Source organism: Centruroides vittatus, unplaced genomic scaffold (assembly GCF_030686945.1).
Source record: "Centruroides vittatus isolate TY-2023 unplaced genomic scaffold, ASM3068694v2 scaffold_435, whole genome shotgun sequence".
Taxonomy (NCBI): Eukaryota; Metazoa; Arthropoda; class Arachnida; order Scorpiones; family Buthidae; genus Centruroides; species Centruroides vittatus.
The window spans coordinates 6,059,969-6,078,903 of record NW_027122708.1 but is presented as its reverse complement, the minus strand read 5'-3'; the positions used below and the strand labels follow the sequence as shown (position 1 = coordinate 6,078,903).

Genomic DNA, 18,935 nt, shown 5'->3' with positions numbered 1-18,935 from the left:
CTTCGTCACCGCACTTAAAATAACTCGCAATAAACGAAATATCTTCGAAAAACATTTCATTCCAACGCTATTTTTAACAATCGAATCGTACTAATAATTACCGTCACTAACTACAACACTAATTTTTCTTCATCGTCCATCGCCGCCATTTTGTGGCAACGGTATTACTTTCAATTCCGGCTTCGGACTTTTCTTTCGTTTTTAAACCTTAATAATTCATTATCATTTATTTATTCTAAATTTACATTTCTGAAAATTCTTTCATAAATAAATAAATTTCATCACCTCCAGGAAAACCGTTTTGTTTTCTGTTACTCTATTTATAATACTGTTTTAAGGAAATTTTACTGCTAGAAAGTTCAAAGTCAAATTCGCTGTCAATACAAACTATTAAATACCAATATTTTTTTAGATAAATAAGTTTTATATACGTATATATTTCATTTTAATATCCATATTGCCGGCAGGATATAAGCTCTCGTACTAAGCAGCTATATTTATTTTTAAAGGTAAACTGGCTAAGATGGCAGTACAAGGTAAAATTAAACTCAATCGAATCGATAACTGCTGACTTCTAGGATCATTTTAATTCTGTTAATATTAAAGATATGATGCTCGTATCGACAAATTTTATAAAATCAGCCATGTTCTTATATAGAAAATTTCGCTTTTATCTCATCGGAGTTTTAAATTTTTAATCAATTGTATCATAAATTTAAAGGATAAAGTAAACTTTTTAGGAGATTCTAATCCATTAAAAAAGAAAAAAAATTAACTTTATCGATAGATTTAAAAGACTAGAAGCTTTCATCAAAGCATTCTGAACATTTTCGGTTGCTCTTATTTGCTTTTCATAAACACATTGCTGCAAATATTGGGGGAAAAATGAAATTCAGTAGTTTCAATTCAGACAATTTAAGATATTCTTCACTTCCATTAGATCGACATTATATCAAATAATATAAATAATGCATTTTTATTCATAGAATTAACAATAACGCGGAATTTAGAAACACAATTTAATGATTTAATCGCGGTTTTTATGGAATAACACTACCAAATTAATTCAAAATGGTAAAAAAAACAAGCATCTAACAAACTGTAGTAATAATTAGAATGGCGAAACCATTATTGTATCGAACAAATTAGATCGTTTAATTATCTCAATAGGGAAAAAACGCAACAAAATTGATGTTAAGAGTAGGAAAAGAAAAATATCATTTGTACTTTTTCTTATCTAATTTGGGACGACGAAGACCTTGAAAATTGAGTAAACATTTCACTAACATGAATGACTTAATGATAAGATTTTTTAAAACTTTCTATAATAATCATAAATCTATTTAAACTACTACCTACGTATTAAGAATGAAGTGTTCAGACGTTTGTAAATCTCTCTATAAAGAGAATCCTAATAAAAATGACCTGATTTGACGGAAAACATGTTTATACGAAATTTTTGAATAAAATAATCTTTACTAAATATATTATTTTTAATTTAAAATCACAATAGTCCAATCAAGAATGGGAGTCGACAGTTTAAATGATCACTTAAACTTATTACAAACAAGCTGATTAATTGGAAAATATTTCCCAAATATTTTTTAAAAATCTTTTATTATTATTATTGTTTAGACGGGTTACGAAGAAAATAAAGAAAAATTCACACCTACGGCCCTCTAAAGATACTAACTAAGAACAAAATTTAATTTCCTGTTTTGCTAAAAAAATAGAAAAGTTCCGAGAACGATGACAATTCTATAACCGAGTGTACACTTATAAAAAGAAAAAATGTCGAGTTATAACGCAACTCTTTCGATCAATGAAATGCAATTTCGGTATAAAATAAACTTAAAAAAATAAAACCTCTACGTCAATGGTGTCCTATTTTATATAAAAAAAGTAACTATCCCGAGATTCTGACATTTAGCTGACCTTGTGCAAGATCGAAGCCGGAGAAAATCACCCAAGTATAGCGAATCCCGGTAAAAAAAATAGTAAAAAAAATCAAAAAAGGAAATAAACTGGAAGAAGAAAGCAAGAAAATGTGGAATGGTGGAAGAGAAGTAGTTTGATGCACAAAAATAAATCTCCGTCTGCGTATGTGTAGGGTTACAGAACGTTTTTACTACGCCCGGTACGTCAATTTGGAGCAGAAAGGGGATGAAGTAGATTTGCTCGCCCCCAAAACGCAGGATTTTTTTCCCTTACCCTCGAATGACGGCAGAGATTTTTATTGATGACGTAGTTTTTTCCTTATTTCTTTTCCAAATTCCGGTAATTCCCAATTCACCCGTGAGGTGGTATGGTCAGGAAAGACTAAACTTTGTTCTCGCAGACAAACTAGAAACCGGGATCAAGTAAAGATTTATGAGAAGACTCGCCTTCGGTGAATATCGAAAAGAGGTGAAGTATTCTTTGGGGATATCGGAAGAAATAACTGGACAAATTTAAAAGCTTTTCTACTCTCTAGATTTGTTTTAAACTGCAGAGATTGGGATATCATTAGAGGAAGGAACCTCCGGATATTAAGAAAATCTCATATATGTCAATAAAGTTTTAAATTGCATATAAATTACCTCTAATATTCTCGGAATTATTAAACTGAATTGAATTGGGCCAATAAAGAATCATTCGGTTAAAATTGAAAATTGTTTCTTCTTTAAATGGTTTTCTATTTCATATTAATTTATGTTTGCCATTGTTTAAATTACGAGTCTACTAAATAGGCATTATCGGCTTAAAACAAACTAATATTCTAAACCACACTCGAGTGATCTGTACAACCTCTACAACTAAAACTTTTGATGAGGGATAATTTTCTTCCTAATTCGACTGCAATCTTTAATTCCCCCTTTTTTATATCGTGCTATCATCTATCAACTAGAGATGGCCTTTAACTTATCTTTCGTCAGGTGGCTATTTTTTGCACCGTTTACGTTTTTCCTTCCAATCCGGGGTGGATATATCTGCAGAAAACCTTTCATTACAGAGATTCTTACTTTCAAACAGCTTAATAATATAAGTATAGGCCTATCCTATCTTAAATTTTGAAAATTTAACATGTCTCCGACTTTATTCTACTTGAATAGTATACTATAAATAGGCAATATAAATTATAGAATCAGACACAATCGAAAATATCTAAGCTCCTCCGACGTAGTCACAGAAACACTACATTCCCCCCCTCCCTTTTCTGCAAAAATAAAGAATAGATATAAATTGCAAAATTATTAAAAGTATCAAAACCAAAATTAATTGAATTCTGAATAGTCTAAGGTAAAATTAGCTTTTTTTTTTTTTTTTTTTTTTTTACAATTAATTTTTATTCTTTTTAATCTTACTCCACTCTAATGTTGCATTTGATTTTATTTTTCTGAATGAAGGTACAAAATTTGAATTTTTATAGATTTTATTATGTAAAAAACACAACTATAAACCAAACAGAATGGAGATATAAAATAATTCACTTCCTGACGTATTTTTGAAACAGGCTAGCACGGTCCTTGTTTATAAATATATAATTTCAGATGTAGAGAAGCCATTTGGACTTTGCAGCTAGCATTAATTAGCTGTTAATTACTCTTTCACTAATTACATCGAAATCTTGGAAATTTAGAAGAAAAAGAGCGATTTTTTTCCTCTCTTCTTTCCTCCTCTTTCGATATTCGTATTTTCTTTACAGATCTGTGAATAAAAATTGAGCGGAGCGTAACTCTCTTCATTTTAGGTTATTACCGAGAAAATTAGAAAGTTGGCAAAACCGAAAAATATTCCAAAATCTATATAAAGAAAGACAGACAAAATTACATTGTCGCGACCTATAAAATGTCTAAATTATTACCGAATTTTTTTTAATCAATTGCTTTAAATTTAAACTTAAAATAAATTATTATTTTATAAATTAATTTATGCGATGGAGCGATGGATTAAAATCAATTTCATTTAATTAGATTTATTGAAATGAAATCAAAATGGAGTCGATATAATAAAGCAGTAAAATAAGTGCATGGGGGATTTCTTTATAACAGTCTGTATATATTATGTATTTTAATAATAAAAATAATAAAAATTCTCTCTTAAAAATGAATAATAAGAGAGACTCATCTCTCGACTCGGTTCTTACTGTAAAAAAAGCTTTCAGATGATATTTAGTTCTTCAGTTTTATTTATTAGTTTTCATTTGATTTACAAACAAGAATCAAAGATTTATTTCATAATGTGGAAATTTATCCTTTACATGGCTTTAAAAATGTTTCATGTAATATTAAAAAGTTTCATATATTTCTAAACTGCATGACCATGTATGAAAATCGCCGAAGAAAAAAGAAGAAGGGAAAATTGCCTGGAAATAATGCTTGATTTGCTCTTTAAAACTAATTTTTTCGTAATTTGTCCCGAAAGAATCTTATATTGTCTATTTAGGTAAAGAAATATTAAAATTTGAAAGAGTCGGGGTTTTTTTGAGAGAGTGAAATGATGTCTGATAGGAATTTGATAATGAAAGATTAGATGCGATTGAATAAAATAAAAAGTACTGATATTACTATATTTCTGATGAACGAATGTAAAATACTATTTTATACGAATTTATGATATCAATTCTGAAAAAGGAGATCTTTTGAAAGAAATGGAAGATGAAACTACTGTACTTTCAACTAATGTGGACTCGAATGGAAAAGAAGAAAAGGCCGAGGATAAAATTATCTACCGAATATCATATATATTTTAAAATTCAGTCTTTTTTAATATAAAATTTCGATTTCGTCTGTAGAAATTGTGGTTAGATAGAGAAAAAGAGTAAAAATAAAAGAGACAAAGTGCAGGATTGTCATCAAAGTCTTTGGGGAAATATTTCTGGACGATTTTTGAAATGAGTCTAGATAAATTTATTCAGGTAAATATCCTATTTGTGGAGACTTTCTACAAGAAAACATTTCTCTCTAATAAATTCGACATTTTCAAACTTTGTAATTCTCCTGTGGGCCAATGAAATTAATAATAGTTCGAATTCCATTCGTGAACTTTCGTACAATCGTGCAGTGAATATAGATAGCATTCCCACTATTAAAAACAGAATTCTATCAGTAATTTATTACATTAATTTTCTCTAGACCTATAATAACATACTTTATTGAGTTATATTTTTCAAAATACCGTTAGAATAACCGCTGATAAATTAGTCAATCGAAAAATATAATATTAATTAAGCCGATTTTTTCCCAAATTTTATTTATTATGAAATTTCGAAGATTCTTCTACTTAGATTAATTATTATATCATTTTATCATAACTCGCAGGATTTCCATTTATACGCATTACTCGAGAGATTCATATCTTGGACCGACATAAAAACACATCATGAGTAAGTAATAAGCGAAATTCTTCATACTGAAGGTATTAGCGTGAAATTATTAAAGAAACTGTGAAATGTGCTTCTATTAAACGCGTCTTGTTATTTATTTAAAACGAAAGGCTGAATGTGGGAACCAGACATCGGTGTGGCACTTAGCCCTCCTCCCATTGCGTGGTTGAAGCATATTTTTAGACACTGCACAATCAATACACCTGTTACCTGGTTAACTGGAAACGATTTACGTATAATTCGGTCTGTGAGGGAATTTTTTTTTGTAGGTTGCTATTTGTTGATTTAGCAAAATCTATTTTATAATCTTCTTCAAATGAAATTTTAAAAATTAACTACAAATTCGAACTTATTTCCAACTTCTGCCGACATAATGGGTAAGAAGACCTCGTTAAATTTATGCATTTCCTAACTAAAATCACTCGTAGATTATTATAGCTCCTTTTAAGCTTTACACATAACATAAATTTGAATGTCGTAATTAGTGGGCCATTTACAAAATATTCCAATTTTCTTCGGTAAGTTCGCATTTCAAAAATAAGTTTTTCGACCGATAAATCAAAATAATTTAGCGCTTTGTAGTTCTTTAGAAGTGTAAAGAGCTAAATTATTAAAAATAAAAAGGCGTAAAGGTTAAATAAGTACTACGACAGCCTTAAGGAGAAAAGAACCGAGATAAACACGATAAATATCAAAAGTTCCTTTTCCTTTAGCTATTTATAATGATGCTTTTAACTACAGCTAATGTTATCCTTCCTGCGATTCTTTACTCACTAATTTACGCTTATTTTTAAGACATCGATAACCTCTTAGGTATCAACAATGTTCCATTTTTGATGGCCAGGAAACTTTGTACCGAAATTTTCCAACAGAAAACAGGTCCTACTGGTGTAAAACGTGGGCTCTAAAACTCCGAAAGGAGAAAAGAAAAGAAAAAAAAATTTCGTATGCTCTGAGAAAGAACTGATGTTCGTCCTCTCAAGCTCTGACCAACATCGAAGGGGATGGAAATCAGGTCACACTTAGGACATCGACACCTGAATAACGTGCATTCCCTCGATGTGAACTTCATATTTTTTTGTTTACTAAAGAAATGCGAATAGCCGACACTCGACCCACCGCGGATAAAAAAAGATAGAGGATAAGCATTGTTTATTGGACGTAAAAAGATGTATTGCCTCAAACCCACAAAAATAATTACGTTGAAGATATATAAATAGAGTTCAGATGATGTCTGTCGTGCATGTATAATTTATGCTCCCTTCATCATTGTTAAAATTTTATAGAGGAGGAAAAAACTTCCTCAATTTATTTATCGATGTAGGCATTTTTTTTATTTTTTTAATCAACGAATACGCCATTGTTAAATTATTTACTAAAATACCGATTAAATATTCAAAATAATGGCAATACATTCATTATTACTATTATTACTTTATATTTTTATCACAGTATATAACATATTACATTTTTATTGTTTCCAATGGAACTCATGAAAATTTATTAAAATATTCATTTTTTAATTATAAAAAAACTCAATTCTGTATTATAAATTTAAATAAAATCTTAAATTTTGTATTAAGAGAATTTTCGAGAAAATATTTTTTTAAATTTTCTCGTATTTTTTACGTGTAATTTCATATTTCGACCAATTAAATTTCATCTAGAATTCGATTAATTGATAATCGAGAGGATTCAACTCGGAGTGCATACTGCCATCTATGTTCCGAACGAAGAATTAAAATGGGAACATTATTAAAATAATAAAACAAGACATTATAATAAATACGTTATTGTATTTATGGCTAAATTTAATTATTTATTATTATAGAATAGCAAATAATAAGTAATTATAACGCCGCTTAGCGAATTGATAAAGTTGCAATATAAATCAATCTAAAGCTGAAAAAATAAAGAGATGTTTCGCAATAAAATGCGATTATATTTTGCTATTGTTTACATTTTCTTTTGTTTAAATTGGTCTGCTCTTTATTATGTCTATAACGTGTTGTGAATTAAAAAAGAATGTCTTGTTATTGTATCAATACTCAAACGTTTTTTTTTAAAATTCAGATATAAAAACAAGGAAGGGACTTAGTAAACAAGGGGGAAAAAATGAATAAATAAACCGTGTAGCTTAATCTTTTCTCTCTCTCTCTTTTTTTTTTTTTTTTTATTGAACGTGTGTAAGAACTATTTTCATCTTATCTAAGCTGAAATTCGTGTCTTATCCGAAATTTATAGACTCTAATAATAATAAAAAAAAGCAAGGATTCCTCGCCATTTTGATTCTAATTTAAGAATTATAATATTTGATTGTAGTCTTATGACTAAGACATACAGTAAATAGACTGTAAATACTGTAAATAGATTTACAAATATTAAATTTTAGAAGAAATTCTAATATAAAAAAAAAGCGTTTCTTAGAATGAAAAAGGAAAGAAAAAATGGCTTAAAAAAGGACAAATTCTAATGCCGAGATCATATTTATTAATAATTTTATCCAAAGTTATAATTTGTGGCCGATAGCCAAACTTTGATACCATAAAATTTGGCTAAAAAACAATTGGAAAATATATTTCTCAGCTTTTTTATTTTCGTGTCTTCTTAATTTCGCATATTTTAATTATATTCGTTTTTTATTCTAATTATTTAATAAAGTAATAAACATAGCTTGTGAAAAAAGTAAAAACAAACAAAAAGCAGTGTTAATATTTATTCTTCTTTCTTCATATTTCATGGGGTTTTGATTGCCGCATTTCTCGGGTTTCTGCTTAACAACGCAATAAATCTGGGACCAACTTTGTTGAAAGTTGTGTAGGGAATATATAGAAAATCCAGCAAAAACTCTCTGGCACATCTTATCTCAGAAGCTAGAAGGTATAAAAAAATATCTGGCGTTCTTGCTTGCCATCGATCGTTTGAATTTTATGGAACTACGCAGAAGAGGAGACCAGACGAAAGAAGCTAAAAAGAAAAAAAAAAGGACGTTATTATTGTTCAGCGTCTGCCAATACATCAGGAAATAGTTTTTCTTTGCTCATTCAACCTCTGCACCTATTTCTTCTTTAAGTTCGTTTTATCTGAGAAACTCAAAGGTTTTTCTCTTATTTGTTTGTTTATTTTCTTAGTATTCCATTTTTTTTCTTTCTCTTGATTTATTTTATATAATGTTTTATATTTTTAATAAAATTAATAAAGGCAAGGAAATCTTCATAAAGAAAATCTAGATGTAGTCGAAATAGAAAATAAAACATTTATTTATTTTATTTCATTTTTTTTTATTATTAATTTAAAGTTCGAGTTAATTTTATTTAGATATTTTATTCAAATAATTGCTATTAAAAAAAAATTATTTAACCAAACTCTTTATTAATAATTTCAAATTACACTGAAAACTTTTTGACAACTTTGACAAAAAAATAATATGGAGTTTGTCAAAACATTTTCAAAGGTAATAAAATAAAATGGATTCGTTTTATATTTTATAATTTTCTTTATATACGATGTAATTGATTCAGTAAAGTATTAATAAAATATCAATTATATTTACTCTTTTGTCTATATTAATTTTGTTATCTTATTTCAAATCTGTGATTGAATATTTCATCTAGTTTTGTTGACTTGAGGAATTTTTCTATATTTATATTATTGTATATTAATATAACATAAAATAAAACTGTTGTATTATTTCTAGATTGATCTGAGTTACCATCTGAACTCTATTATTATTCAATGGATATTCATTACCTTTACATAAGAAGCACGAAGGCATATCTTTAACCACTGAAATAATGATTTTATATTGTGTATTATTAGAAATCTGATGTTCTTATTCTATTTTTTTTTTTCTTTTATTAAATTATGCTGACGTCTAATAAAATATTTTTTAATACAGAAAGAATATCAAACCACAATACTCATTTTAGATTAAATTTAAATATAGCCTATTATATTCAAAATTTTATTTAGTTGTACAGTATTTATAAGAATCAATTTAATCTAAACATCCCATCAGCTTTTTCTGTCATATCTAATATGACATTAGCTATAATGCAAGTGTAAAATTCATGTTTAAAATATAGATTTATGTAATATCCCCGCCATCTGTTGAAGTTTCCTACTAAAGTAGCGCAGCAATCCCCTCAGTTCCCAGTTTTATTACTTCTTTCTCTAATCAACAAAATTTAAAATTCTAAACGATTAAGATTATTTTTATTTTTATAAATTTTGATATATTTGCATTATATTTTGTAACGTTTTACGTAACCCGTTTTACTGGTTATATTAATTAGCAAAAATGTAGTTGATAGGGATGTAATATGGCCTGTACTTATACGCGATGTTTCTCATTAAATATTCAAATTTTATTATCATTTTTTTAATGTTACATGTTTAAAGAAATAAAATAAATAATATATTATAAAAGACAAAAAATTCATTACGTAAGATTAAGTGGAAAGGAGAGTTATAGACGAAACAAATCGTTGACTTTTCAATTGAACCGACTTGATTTACATTAATTTTCTTTTCTAGAATATTTTTAAGCTGGAAAAAATTACGGATTTGCCAAACAATATTTTGATTAATTCTCTTTCGATATATGGAAAAGAACTGCGATTTGCGAGGATCAAATTCCATGTCGAATTATTATATATTTCCTTCTTTTTTTCCTTTTGTCTTTAGTTTAAATCTTCTTAATTATTTCTATTGAAAACAAAAGAATCGGGGGTAGATTTTTTAAATTTAAAAAAAAAAGAAAATCAAAAGTAAAGTCTACGAGAGAAGTTTTCAAAAATAATCATCTTTATCGTAAAAATAAGAAATAAAAATAATTTTGTATTAGTTGTTTTCATTGGAAGTCGAGTCTGAGTGTGAGAAAACTGAAATCTGGCATTATTATCTGCGAGGGGAGCTCAGTTTTTGATTAAATTTCCATTAATATTTCGACCCTCCCCTTTTTTACAACGTCTTTGATTTCTGCCCCTTCTTACAGTATTGTTTATTCATTTCAATAGTTGCACTTCCTGAGAGATTGCAGGGTTTAGAGTTTAGAACGGGGAAAATCGTTTTTTCCTTTGCTTTTGGAGAAAATCTCTCGGGTACTGTTGATTAAACTGTCTCCGCATTGTTGACGCAAGAAGTAGAAAAAAGTGACAGAAGCCCGGGCAAAAGAATTACTTATTTTCGACCAGTTTCCCTAACTGTCAGTCAGATCCTTTGTTCCTCTCTTCGGTTACAACGTGCGTTACTATGGCAACGGTAAGAAAACGTGTCGCTTGATCACGTGGTCAATACCGTTGTTGTAGAAGCCATTTGCCTCCCCCTCTCTTTTCATTTATTGCTTCGATTGCAATTTTGGAATATATTTTCTTTTTCGTTGCACTTGATGGGATAAGATCGATGAGATACGTGGCCGTTTCCGTGATTTTCTCTTGGAATCACTGCACCACCCTTCAAAAAAAAAATAAAATAAAATAAAATAAAAAATATAAAAAAATAAGTCGATAATTCCTATGGCTTTATTTATTCTCTCTCCCCCATTTTTAGTAAAAATAGATGCGATGTGTTAAAAATAGTCTTCTATATAAATTATAACTTCAGTCTAAAAATATTTCTTAGTTTAGATAATTGTGGTTCTTGTTGAGATTAATTATTTCCCATGTTAAAATTATCCTTAACTCAGAAGCGAAAATTAGAATTTGTAGTTTATATTCATCGAATAAAAATCAAGCAGATATTTGTCATGACGAAAATAAATTTCAAAAAATCCGGTTTTTGCTGGTATTGATGTTACAATAGACAAAACAAACCAATTCTTTTTAATGGTTTTCCATTAAAAGCGCGCTCTCAAAGCATATCGCAATGCTTTATTTTTAGATTCTTCTTTACAAAACTTAATAAATTTTAAAAAATAATAATAATAAGGATTAGTTTTTAATTTAAAACTGCTTCAATCCTTTTTTTTTTCCTTAATAAACAGAATAACCAATCTTTTTTGTTCGAGATAATCCATATTTACCCAGCGTTATTGAGACAATTAAAAACATAAATAATAAAATTGAAATATTTGAGGAAATAATATAAACATTGAATAAATGAGAAGTATTTAAACTGCAATCAGGAAGTTTAAAATGAAAAATATATCCTATAAATACAGTATTATTAATGCTGTATAATTATAATTAAAGTGCCAATATTTATTGGCATGATATTAATTAAAAAGCGCTTTTTGATTCGAAAAATTTTATTAAATAAATTTTGTTTGCTCATTAAAACCAGTTAAAATATTTTCAGTAGAAAAGGAATAAAAAATAAAAATTAAAAAAATTAGAGAGGAGAGTTACAATAAAATGAAATATTAAAATCTTATTAAATAATTCAACGAAGGCATTACATATAATTTATGAATAATAAAGCGACTTTCTTAAAGTTAAATCGTTCTAAAGTATTTTAAAAAATTAAATTTTCGTAATTTTCGCGAAATTCACTTAAAACTTGGGAAATTATTAAGTATGACTTATTACAATCATTATACGCCATTAAAAATCCTGTTTTGTGATGGTCTATAACTTCCTTCTGATTAGAAATCAAAAATAAATAATTTAAAATAAATCATTTGAAGGGCATACCTTGTTATTTTTTAATACCAGACAAAAAAATAGCCTATTTTTAAATTAATGTCCTCATAATTTGACATCTTTTGTCATAATACTTATTAAATATTATTTGGCCTATTTATAGTTAAATGAGTCATATTCTAACAGAGTTGCGTTATATTGTACAGTACTTTCTTCATGATTTTTATATACACACAATGGCAACGTCGAATACGTTTTTTCCTCCTTAAATTTCTTAAAAAATAGTTTTGTGGAAAGTTATTTATTATATGAAACGAATGTAAATGAAAAGAAAGCAAACGTTCTTTAATTATAAAGTAAAATGGAATATTATTCAAAAAAAAAAAACAAATAGAAAAATTTTAAAAAAAGTTCTTTAGTGGGATGCGGATCTAAACAAGTGTTAGACCACCTGTTGAATTACACCCACTTATGAGGCGGAGAAAAGAAAAAAAAAATAAATAAAAGATGGCATCAAACGACTTTCATGGTTATGTTCCTGAAATTAAAAAAAAAATATATATACAAATATTTTAATTATTCATTATTATTTTTTTTATTCTTGCCAAAGAAGAATATCATTTTATCAATTAAAATAATTACTGTCTTTCTCGATACGGGAAAAAAATGTTATTAATATTTAATAAACGAATGATTAGTTATTAATTAATCAATCATGATAGAAAGAGTAATTATTGTAGTGTGTAGTATATAAAGAACATATTTTGTTTTATAAGTAATTATTGACAATTATAATTCAATTTCATTCTGATAGTTAATTAGTTCGTACTTGTAATAATGTTATAGAGATACGTGTATTTAACGGTGCGGTAAATCGCTTAAAAAATGGTTATTAAAAAAAAGCGAGAGGAGAGAGAGAGAGAGAGAGAGAGAGAAAGAAAATATATTCTTATATTAAGAAGGAACGTCCATCTTTTCCAGCTCAACAGCTTTAATGATATGAGTATAGGAGACTGAACATTACACATAGCAGCTGTATGTGGACATAGAACAGTTTGTTCTCGACTGTACTATATTGAAATTTTTATACGAAGCAGACTATATCTAAAAAAGTAATTTGTGTTGTATAAATATTTAATTTGACATTTTTGTGCCTATAAAGGCTAATAATAAGTGAAAAATGTTCAAAAATGAGACGGACGGAATGCGAGGGGAATGATCCCGCCGCTCTCTAATTTCTACAGGCAGCGCCTCTGGTGGTAGACAGCGGGATTAATTAAAGTACAAGGATCGCAACCTTGAACACTTCCTTGTACGACGCAAACAGTAAACATGTGTACATTCCATTACTTTCAACTCATGTTTTAGTCTAGCCATATTTTAAAAACAATTGAGGCGTTTTGGCTAGTTTTAACTGATTCATTTTTCTACTACTAAAGTTGGAAGATAAGAGACCGAGCAAAAGAAAGTCCTCGGGCTATTGCAATTATCGGAAGATGGATATTTATTGCTTAACGTTTTAAATGACAAACGTGAATAATTATTGTTGTATCAACAGTGTATCATTTATACAACCTGATGATTCATTCCCGAAGCCATAACTGTGCCAGTACCGCTGATAAAACTACTCGCATAACAGTTTCTTTTTTGATTTTTCCGAGAAGTTATTTTATTCCAAAATGCCATTTTAGCATCTTCTACTGTACTTAATTAACTTACCGTCCTATTGAATATCTAAAAATCTGATCATTGATCAAAAAATAATTCAATTTTATTTTTTATCTTGGTCGGGATGAGTCATCTAAAGGATTATTCATCTGATTAAGAGAAAAACCCAAATTTCCACTCATCATTTTTTATATATTTGTTCTAAATTATAATAATTGTTTTGTGATTAAAATGAAAAGCAGAAATAAATCACATAAATCAGAATTGTAGATATATATAAATAGTAACGTACAACCCATATTCAACTTCAGATCAACTATTCCATATTTTAAACCCGAAAATTTGATAATTTTAATAAATATTTTGTTACAAATGTATCGATATTTTTCTTATTTTAATTACCATTTTAAAAAATAATAATAGGCTAACCTGCGGTATAATTACTATAAGGACTCGTAAATATAATTATAATTACAGTTTAGACAATTTGTTTATTTTGACCTCGTAAAACAATCATGTTTTTCTGACTTCAATAAAAAATATATTATTGAACATGGAAACAAAAAATACATACACCTATATATGTATTTTTTTCTGAAATGTTTTCCTTTAAAACACATTTTAAAAAATTGCATGGTAATTTTATAAATTCAGGGCATATATGCAAGTAACACTGAAACCATGTCATATATAACTGTACACACTAGAGCAGAGGTTCTCGACCCTTTTTGAGCTAGTGGCACACTAAATAATATTTTGTGGCACACCACAAGTGTCGCATTAAAGATGACTTTACATATATATACGAAATGCGACGTTGAAGATCTGCAGTTTACATTTTTTAAATATATATTATATATTAAATAAATAAATAAATATATATACAAATAATATTTTAAAAAAGGACAAGAAAGTAGCGTTTTTAAACAATTGAAATTTTGTAGCATAGGCCTGAGGAGTTTTTGGCACATTACTCTAAAGGAAACTGTTTTAAAAGCAATCGCATAAGTTGTAGCTTTTTTGCAATTATATAATTTATTATAATACATGAAAATAAATTTTGATAAATTATTTTGAGCCACGCTCAATGCTTTTTATTATTTTTTAAACATTTAAATATAAAATTTTAAAATTTTGTAAATACAAATAAATTCGTCTTTATAATTTTTAATTGTTTAGTCTAATACTCTGTACTACAGAAAAGAAGTATTTTCCATTTAAAAAATAGCACCGATATTATGCACCTGCCATCTACAATACAAGTGTTGTAACGTAGAAATAACTACATTCCTATAAAGACTTTAACGTTAAGCAATGCAGTTTGAAGCTTATCACGATTCATATCTAATAAGATATCAAACGTGATAACTTGACATTATATTGTTTGAATGACTTATTGTCTGTGGGCAATTTTTTAAATTTTGTAACCAATAATTGGGAAGAATTAAAGAAAACTGAATGCAAAATTTAAATTACAGAAAAATAGAAATAAACTATTATTAGAAAGTTGTTACAATATTATTGTTTTAATGGAAATTTCTATGCCTTTAATTGCATTAGACATTTCAATATTGTATAAATTCAACTGTATAAAAACTAAAGGACTGAAAATAATATATTGTTTACCTTTATAATATTGAAAGACTTGTCTATATATGCGTCTTCTATATAAACTATATTTACCAAAATTCTAGTATAGACATTCTCTTAAATGAAAATAATAAAAATATAAAATAATTTTTTTCTATATTTTCTTTGAAAATAAACAGGTAAAATATATTTCTATTCTAAACTTACTGAGAAAAGACATATATCAAGTTTTCATGTCTATTAATATCATTTTAATCATATAAAGTAATAGCAACTGGCAAATTTTATTTGTTTCTTATGCAACTTTGTGGCACTTCTCATTATTTTAAAAATATTGTTTGTGGTAATTAAATTACATTGCCTTAAATTTTTGATGATAAAAAAATTCCCAAAACAATAAAATATCAAATAGAACTATTTTAATTTCTAATTATTAAATGTTCCAATAACTGCTATTTTTCAAATTTTTTAATTTTTTAACAATAGAACTACATTTAAAGTTATTTAAAATATGATTTTTAGATTAATTTTTAATTCTTTTAATCAAATAAAAATAATAAAGTAAAAGTATTTCATGTTTTCCTTAAATTGTTGAAATTTCTAAAGAATACTTATTATTATTAATAGGAATATTAGATAATTATGTAATATAACTATTTAATAAACGTATTAGATTCATTATCAGATGGTGTATTATCATTAACAAAGAAAATAATTTCATTACTGTGAGAATTATTTTATCATCACAAAATTAAACACAGTTTATTTTAATTGTGATAAAAAATATTTTTAAAACATTCTTTTAATTATTTCAGCTCTTAGGTGAGTTAATAAAAATAAGAAGTCATTATTTTCTGTCATTATATTACGATGTTTTTTCCTTTATAGTTTAAAAAAAAAGTTTGGCGTAAATAAAAAGATCAAAGAGTCAAAGAAATTTTCCTATAATGAACAATCTAAAACAATTTTCGCTTGATTTATTTAACGAGGCATCCTAGCAAAAATAAATAATGTTTAGATATTTAATTATTACATTAAATATATCCTCCCAAAAATCACTTAAGATATATTTAGATATATCTGTGAAAATATACTTAAAATACAATAATGTTTTAGTTTTATCTTTCTGTAATAAATAGATTTATCGGTAATGTGCCAAAATACAGCTGAGATTTCGGACAAATTCGGAGAATTCTAAAAATGGATTCCAAGAGAAGCAATTTAATTTAAATACGTTTTGAAAATTTTCTAATAAAATTTAATACTCATATAAACATTTTTTATTTTAAAAGTTAAAAACTATGATATACATTAAATATGCCTACAAGACTAATAATTATGTAAATGAATTTTTTATTTTAAAATAATTATTGATGTCATTTTGGCTTTAATCTCAACATTTTTTTTTAAATCTCATTGACCTTACACTGATCCTAATTAAATGAATAACTATTTTAGTTGACATAGTTTATAAACTAGTAGAATCAGTTAGTTTTATCATTATCAGTTTGAAAATTTCGAACATATTTAAAGATAACCTAGTTTAAAGAAAAACTAGTCGAGACCTTCATTTATTTTTAATTTTAAATAATTGTGTAGTTTCAATGCCAAATGTTTAATTTTTTTTAAAAATTAAATTTTCCTTTAAATGTAATGTGATTTTTAAAAACAAGTATATAAATGACAACTATATCGAAGTTGGAGAACTAAAAAAAAGCACTTTCATTTAATGTTTTTTGTTGATAAAGTTTACTTTTACACAGAATAAATGAAACTAAAAATGATGAATTATATTAAAATCTTGATTCACAAAAGTTTGAAACGAATAAACTAATTCTTATGCAATTTAATTCTATTAAAATTAAATAATAATAATAATAAAAAAGTGTGTTTAAAGTTTCTAGGACAATTTTCATAAAATGAAATTATAAATACACATAAAAATTTTCATTTAAAAAAGGGTTGAACTTATTTTAATAATTAATTTAATGAATTTTAATGATGTGATATTTAAACTGAATGATAATTTATGGATAAACAAGTTTAATTATAATATTAATCACAAAAAGACCAGTGTCTACTGAATAAAACCCAATACAATGTTTATTCTGAAAGCAACTACTTCAAAAATTTTCATATTGTAAGAAGCAAGAATATATTTATATTAATTTTAAATGATAATAAACTAAAATATTAAAATGTATCAATTAAATTAATTATTAATTAATGTTTTTCGTTCTATAATAAATTATTATGACTACAGCACAGTATAGGCCTATATTTTGTTATTTATTCATGGCCTTATACGAAACTGCATTTGAAGGTTAAAACTATTGATCATAGTTATTTCAGCCTTATTTAAGTTAGGGAATTTTAATTTCACCAAAAAGTACTAACATGTTAATATTGTTGACGTTCACTATAGAATAATATATCACTTACGCGAGTCTAAAATAGCTACTATTAATAAATAATATGGTTTGTATGTATATATATATATTCTCACTGGAAACTATTTTACAGTATAAAAAAATTTAAATTGTTAGAGGTCAAAGTTTTTCACTGTGAAAACATTTTTTAAACTTGTTAATAAAGTCTTAAAATATAATTCACGTTATATATATTATTATAATATATATAGAAGTAATAGTATTAGTAACAATTATATTTAAAAAATATTTATATAAAATATAAATAATTAATATTATGAAGTTAATTACAGTAGAAGATGATAGATTTGAAACTCACATAATGAAAGTGTCGCTCGTATTCCTAATGCTGATTTTTATGAAAGAAAAGTTATTTTCTAAACTAGGTCTAGTGTAGTCAATATCTCTTCAAGGATGGCATTTCATTATTAGAAATATGGATTTAGGTGAATAGTACGTGGATCGAGATAGTGATAATGATCTTAGACAAGGTTTAAGAAGTAAATTAGGTAGAACTATCAATTACTTAAAGGAAACTTGTTCTAAAATAAATTAGCGTGAATAAACTCCGATTGTTGTTAGACGTAAAACAATGACCGCAGTATAAGCCGCTACTAACAATATATCTAAGCTTACGAACGTCATTAGCATTTATAATAAGCTTTCTAATTAGCATTTCTAATATCCAAAACTGGACACCAAAACAATTTTGTGTAATTAACACCTCCCTTTAATTATTTTCATTCATTACCGAATTCGTGTTGCTGATACGCGATACGATATAAAGAATAGTCCCTCTCTCCGTCTTTCTTCCCGACAAGACCATATTTCTCCATCTAGTTTTATTTACTTTTCTTGTTGACTGTCTGTACATCCACCACCTGCCAAGACACGACACGCAAAGCTATCTGGATGCACGGAAAACAAGTATTAGATGCATGCGTAGAAATAAAACGAGACTGTCTATCTCTAACATATATTCAAATTCATCACTACCAGACGCAAAACAATGAAAATAAAAGAAATTGAAGAAAAACAAAGTCAGTCAGAATTCTCCACCCAGACATAGCAATGTGTAGACGAACGTCTGACCTTGGGCACTTCCTAGTTTCTAGTCTCCCTAGTTACAGCTGAACACAACAACGCAACGATGGTCTGACTGAATATTTGATGACGTACTACACTACTAAGAAATGCAGACAAAACGCATACATCTCATAAAAATCCGACTGTTTATTTTTTATTTTTTAATTTTCTCTTTAAAAATGCGCATCTTCTGAATAATCTACACCGAGGAAAAAA

General features: G+C 26.9%; 1 long non-coding RNA gene across 2 annotated transcripts; it reads right to left on the bottom strand.

The window, feature by feature from the left end:
* Window positions 1-8,065: 8,065 nt before the first annotated feature.
* Window positions 8,066-18,714, bottom strand: LOC136989148 (uncharacterized). Of its 2 annotated transcripts, none has more exons than XR_010882873.1 (2): window positions 18,484-18,714; window positions 8,066-8,332 (listed from the first exon to the last, which is right to left on the bottom strand). It is a non-coding gene; the product is annotated as an uncharacterized lncRNA (long non-coding RNA). The 2 variants fall into 2 exon arrangements; XR_010882872.1 differs by lacking the exon at window positions 18,484-18,714 and adding an exon at window positions 17,953-18,375.
* Window positions 18,715-18,935: the final 221 nt, after the last annotated feature.